A 6,692-nucleotide genomic window follows, 5' to 3' on the forward strand; every position below is an offset into this window, starting at 1 on the left:
ATCGGAAAAGAAGAAGTAAAGCTGTCACTGTTTGCAGATGACATGATACTATATATAGAGAATCTAAAGATGCTACCAGAAAACTACTAGAGCTAATCAATGAATTTGGTAAAGTAGCAGGATACAAAATTAATGCACAGAAATCTCTGGCATTCCTATACACTAATGATGAAAAATCTGAAAGTGAAATTAAGAAAACACTCCCATTTACCACTGCAACAAAAAGAATAAAATATTTAGGAATAAACCTACCTGAGGAGACAAAAGACCTGTATGCAGAAAATTATAAGACAGTGATGGTCACCTTATTTTTGATAAAGGAATGAAGAATATACAATGGAGAAAAGACAGCCTCTTCAATTAGTGGTGCTGGGAAAACTGAACAGCTACATGTAAAAGAATGAAATTAGAACACTCACTAACACCATACACAAAAATAAACTCAAAATGGATTAAAGACCTAAATGTAAGGCCAGATGCTATCAAACTCTTAGAGGAAAACATAGGCAGAACACTCTATGACATAAACCACAGCAAGATACTTTTTGACCCACCTCCTAGAGAAATGGAAACAAAAATAAACAAATGGAACCTAATGAAACTTCAAAGCTTTTGCACAGCAAAGGAAACTATAAACAAGACAAAAAGACAACCCTCAGAATGGGAGAAAACATTTGCAAATGAAGCAACTGACAAAGGATTCATCTCCAAAATATACAAGCAGCTCATGCACCTCAATATCAAAAAAACAAACAACCCAATCCAGAAATGGGCAGAAGACCTAAATAGACATTTCTCCAAAGAAGATATACAGACTGCCAACAAACACATGAAAGGATGCTTAACATCACTAATCATTAGAGAAATGCAAATCAAGACTACAATGAGGTATCACCTCACACCAGTCAGAATCGGCATCATCAAAAAATCTAGAAACAATAAATGCTGGAGAGGGTGTGGAGAAAAGGGAATCCTCTTGCACAGTTGGTGGGAATGTAAATTGATACAGCCACTATGGAGAACAGTATGGAGGTTCCTTAAAAAACTACAAATAGAACTACCATATGACCCAGCAATCCCAGTACTGGGCGTATACCCTGAGAAAACCATAATTCAAAACGACGCATGCACCCCAGTGTTCATTGCAGCGCTATTTACAATAGCCAGGACATGGAATCAACCTAAATGTCTATTGACAGATGAATGGATAAAGAAGATGTGGCACATATATACAATGCAATATTACTCAGCCACTTAAAGAAATGAAATTGAGTTATTTTAGTGAGGTGGATGGGCCTAGGGACCATCATACAGAGTGAAGTAAGTCAGAAAGAGAAAAACAAGTACTTGCTAACACATATATATGGAATCTAAGAAAAATTTAAAAAGTCATGAAGAACCTAGGGGCAGGACAGGAATAAAGATGCAGAACTACTAGAGAATGGACTTGAAGATATGGGGAGAGGGAAGGGTAGGCTGGGACGAAGTGTGAGAGTGGCATGGACGTATATACACTACCAAACGTAAAATAGATAGCTAGTGGGAAGCAGCCGCATAGCACAGGGAGATCAGCTCGGTGCTTTGTGACCACCTAGAGGGGTGAGATTGGGAGGGTGGGAGGGAGGGAGACCCAGAGGGAAGAGATATGGGGATACATGTATATCTGATTCACTTTGTCATAAAGCAGAAACTAACACACCATTGTAAAGCAATTATACTCAAATAAAGATGTTAAAAAATAAAGAATATCTATTAGTCTACTTCCTTTCCTGAACACATAAAATTACATGCATAAATATCAGTTGTGATCTATGTGCCTGTTTTAGTATATTTCCTAATCCTATTTCAGTAAACTAATTTTGGATTTTAGTTTTCTACTCTTCAATTTTCTTCTCTCTTCGTTCTTTAGCTGCTCCCAATAACTTCACTTTTTATTATCTGTTAATATATTTAGGGCTAGACAGACCCCTATAAGACACTTTGTAAAAGATAATATTTCTTCTTTATTTGCATAATTTAAAGGAATAAATAGCTTTGTCCAACTTCCTATTTACTACAGCTTAGATTGAACCATTTGCAATTGCTTTTTTTTAGGTTAAAAAAAGAACAGTTGAAATGAAGCAACCAGCAGTGCCGTACATTACAGCTGAACAGTGTGGGCTTAGGGGCGCCGACCCCTGCACTGTCGAAAATCAGCCTATAGTCAGCCATGCATATCCTTTGTTCCTCTGTATCTTGGGTTTTGTATCTGCAGATTTAACCAACTAGGGATAATGTAATACTATAGCAGATGTTTATTGAAAAAAATCTGCGTATGCAGTTCAAACCCATGTTTGTTCAAGGGTCAACCATACATCTTTCTTATCTCTCCATCTCATCTTCTTTTTTGTAATTTCTCTATGAATCCTATGCTTCTGGCATCCTCATCTGTTCCTTCTACCCCTCAATACATTCTGCTTCTAATCAGTGGTTCATCTGACTCAGAATTCCCTCCTCGCCACCGATTGTATTAGTCAGGGTTCACCAGAGAAACAGAACCAATAGGATATGTAAAGCTATATAAGAGATATAGATGTACATATAGGCATAGGCACATGATTATGGAGGCTGAGAAGTTCCATGAAAGTTAACAATACTTAAATACTGATATAAAGTCAATACATTTTCTTCTGTTACATGATAAGGGAATAAGAGAGGAAATAAGACAAAGATATCTGAGATAGATATACACACATATATATTCACACACAAATGTATTCATAGCAAAATAAGGAGGAAACGCTCAGGACAGTTTCAGTCCTTATTTCTGTAACTGGTCATGGGGTCATAGTTGATATTTGTAACTATCTTCATCTACTAGCCATTCTAAGTCTTTTGCCTCCAGCAAGCACCTCAGCTGGTCATGGTTCTTACCTGGTGAAGTTACACAAATCTTCATTCCTGAAGGGTCTGGGCCATTTGTAATCCTGCCTGGATCGGGTGGTTGTAGTTTTCCATTTACCTTAATCACAAGGCATGGTAATACTGAGACACCCTCACAGATCTCCTGTATTCCAGACATATGTTTCCTTACCTCCACTGTGGAATAATAATTCAATCTCCCCTCAGTCATCATGATCCGTCACCCCAGCCAACACTGTAACTCTATTCTTTACCTGTTGTTTCAGAGGCATGAGGAACTCCAAGTGGCCAGGTGCCAGTATTAACCTCCGGTTCAATGGAATCATTGTTGAGTCTCCAGGTGGAAGCATTGCCCCCTCCGGAACTAAAATCTCTAGGTCAGCAAAGCATAAAGTCACAGAAACAAAAAGCAAAAATGTGGCTAGTGGGTCACTAGGGTTAACAGTGAGTGGTACCACTACAATTTCTACCCCTTGATCACTAGACTCATGAATCCTGCCTATCATATAAATATGATTTGCACCATATATTGGACGCTGACTCAGAGCATATGCAGCTTTCTGTAGAACCTTACCCCAGCCCCGAAAAGTATTACCGCCTAGCTGGCTTTGTAACTGAGTCTTCAAAAGGTCTTTCCACCATTCTCTCAAGCCAGCTACTTCAGTACGGTGAGGAACATAGTAAGACAAGTGAATTCCACGAGCATGGGACCACTGTAGCACTTGTTTTGCTTTGATTTGAGTTCCTTGATCAGAAGCAGTGCTGTGTGGAAAATCATGACAGTGGACAAGGTATTCCTTAAATCCATGGATGGTGGTTTTGGCATAAGCATTGCATGCAGAGAAGGAAAATCAATATCTAGAGTAAGTGTCTATTCCAGTAAGAACAAAATACTGCCCCTTCCATGATGGAAGCAGTCCAATTGATCAGCCTGCACCAGGTAGCTGGCTGTTCACCCTGGGGAATGATGTCATATGAGGGCTCAGTGTTAGAATCAGCTGCTGGCAGATTGGGCACTCAACAGTGGCCACGGCCAGGCTGGTCTTGGTGAGAGGGCGTCTGTGTTGCTGAGCCCATGCATAACGTCCATCCCTGCCACCATGGCCACTTTGCTCATGAACACATTGGGCAATGACAGGGGTCTGGGGAAAGAGGCTGACTGGTGTCCACAGAACATGACATCCTATCCTACTGATTGCCATAATCCTCTTCTGCCGACGTCACCCTTTGGTGTGCATTTACATAGGACACAAATATCTTCATGGTTTTGCCCACTCAGAGAGATCTATCAACATACTTCCTCCTCAAATCTCTGCATCACCAATTTTCCAGTCATGTTCCTTCCAAGCCCCTGGTCATCCAGTCAGACCACGGCCACAGCCCATGAACCAGGATATAGTTGCATACCTACTCTTTTCTCCTTCTAAGCAGAGTGAACAAACAGGTGCACTGCCCAAAGTCCTGCCCACTGGGAGGTTTGTTTTCACCACTCTTTTTAAGGGATATCCCAGGAAGAAGCTGTAGTGCAGCTGCCCACTTTGAGGTGGTGCCTGCATATTCTGTAGAACCATCTGTTAACCAGGCCTGAGTCTCCTCTTCCTCTGTCAGCTGGTCATAGGGAATGCCCCATGAGGTCATAGGCACAGGCTGGGAGAGAGGAGGCGGGGTAGCGGGAGTAGGGGCCATGGACATTTGGGCAACTTCTTCATGTAATTTACTTGTGCCTTCAGGGCTCAGGCCCAGTCCTGTACACACCACTTCCACTTGATGATGGAGAGTTGCTGTGCATGCCTAACTCTAGAGCTTCATGGGTCAGTTAACACCCAGTTGATAATGGGATGCTCAGGTCACATGGTAAGTTGTTCAATGTCTACAAAGGCCCAGTAGCAGGCCAAGGGCTCTCTCTCAAAAGGAAGGTAGTGGGCTTCCCTGGTGGCACAGTGGTTGAGAGTCCGCCTGCCAATGCAGGGGACGCGGGTTCGTGCCCCGGTCTGGGAAGATCCCACATGCCGCGGAGCGGCTGGGCCCGTGAGCCATGGCCGCTGAGCCTGCGCATCTGGAGCCTGTGCTCCGCAACGGGAGAGGCCACAGCAGTGAGAGGCCCGCGTACCGCAAAAAAAAAGGAAGGTAGTTATCTTCAGATGATGGCATCTGAAGATGACCTTGCTCCATAATCCTAAAGACCTATGCTGCAATTCACCTGTAGGGACCTGCCAAAGGCTCCGAACAGCATCCTCTCTGCCACCACCACTTCAAACACCATTGGATCTGGTGAATCACATGGCCCATTTGACGGACCAGCTTACACAGCACAAATGTTCAGGGTACAGAGAGTAAGCAGCGAAAAAGAAACAAATCCCAGGAGTGACGCAAAGTCCACCAGGTGGGGATCTGGAATGGGCAATATTTAAAGAACAGGCAGGCATCTAGAAGTTCTGCCAGAGTTCAGGAAAAGGACTAGCAAGGTGATCAGACTTTTGGTTTTAGCAGAAACATATCTCCTGAGAAAGCAAAAATTAGCTTGGACTGAGAAAGTAGAAATCTACCCACCATTTGTCAGACTGGAAAAACAGACAGAAATAAAGCCAGCTGCAAGTGTTAACAGAAAATAACATCTCTCTCAAGGACACTGAATCTATAAAGTGTCATGACAACCCCCTACTTTGAATGGCTCCTGCTTTATTAATCACTGAGAAATTTTATTCTCTAAAATCAAAGATGAGCAGAGACTTTGCTTTTTAAAATTAAAATCAGTAAAAACAAAACACCCAACTCTTGCCTGGAGGGTCTGAGGCACTTTGACACAAAGACTCCGTCTCAATTTACAACCCAGGGGCAGAGATTCAGATCCAACAGTCCACATCCATCTCAACTTTACTTTGCACTTCCCAAGGACACAGGAGCCTGGGTCTACTTCACAGTCCAAACCTGACATTGACTCCTTCAGCCACAGCCCAGCCTTGCTTTGAGCCTCTCAAACATTGCTTCATTTAAATATCACCTCAGTTCCATCCTTTCCCCAAATCCTACAATAGTTCTATCTTTTCCTTTGCTAAGACTCCAAAGTTGCTCTGGTGGGCAGTCTCCTTCCTTGCATTGGGCCCAGAAGCCTGACTGTGTCAGACAATTTGCTCCTGGTTGCCTCAGGCTGATTGGGCTGGGACAGTTCTAATCAGTGTACGTGCTAGGATGAGATGAGGAAGCTATGCAGAAGCCCAGTTAGAAAGATCACAGGGGATTGTTGCTTGAGGACAAGGTAAGGATCCACTTACGGGAATCAAGATATTAGGACAAGACAAAAGGTAAATGTGCTTTCGTGCCAAGCCTAAATGTTGATCTGTTACAGCCTGAGTATCTCCTGCCTTCAGTTCAGATTGTGTTAGAACAACAAGGAAGAGTCAGTGGTTTCAACTGAGGAAGGTACTAGGGAGGTAGGAGCTGGGAACCAGTTGGTTGTGACAGATCTTGGGAGCAGGCCAAAGAGACAGTGAGGTAAGCTCGACAGCAGCCCTTGACTAGGGGCTTGGACTGGAGCCTCACACTGGACGATGTCTGGGAATTAAATTTTGCAAGTACTTTCTTCCCACAGACACATCTTCATCTCTTTGAAAAGAAAATTCTAGGGAGGAAAAGAAGGAAGGAGTGGGGACTTCCCTGGTGGCGCAGTGGTTGAGAGTCCGCCTGCCGATTCAGGGGACACGGGTTCGTGCCCCGGTCCGGGAAGATCCCACATGCCGCGGAGCGGCTGGGCCCCTGAGCCATGGCCGCTGGGCCTGCGCGTCCGGAGCCTG

General features: G+C 43.5%; 1 long non-coding RNA gene across 1 annotated transcript in view; it reads left to right on the forward strand.

The window, feature by feature from the left end:
- Window positions 1-6,692, forward strand: part of LOC137224064 (uncharacterized) — a 273,848-nt gene that overhangs the window by 252,572 nt on the left and 14,584 nt on the right. The window lies entirely within an intron of this gene.

This window comes from Pseudorca crassidens, chromosome 4 (assembly GCF_039906515.1).
Source record: "Pseudorca crassidens isolate mPseCra1 chromosome 4, mPseCra1.hap1, whole genome shotgun sequence".
NCBI lineage: Eukaryota > Metazoa > Chordata > Mammalia > Artiodactyla > Delphinidae > Pseudorca > Pseudorca crassidens.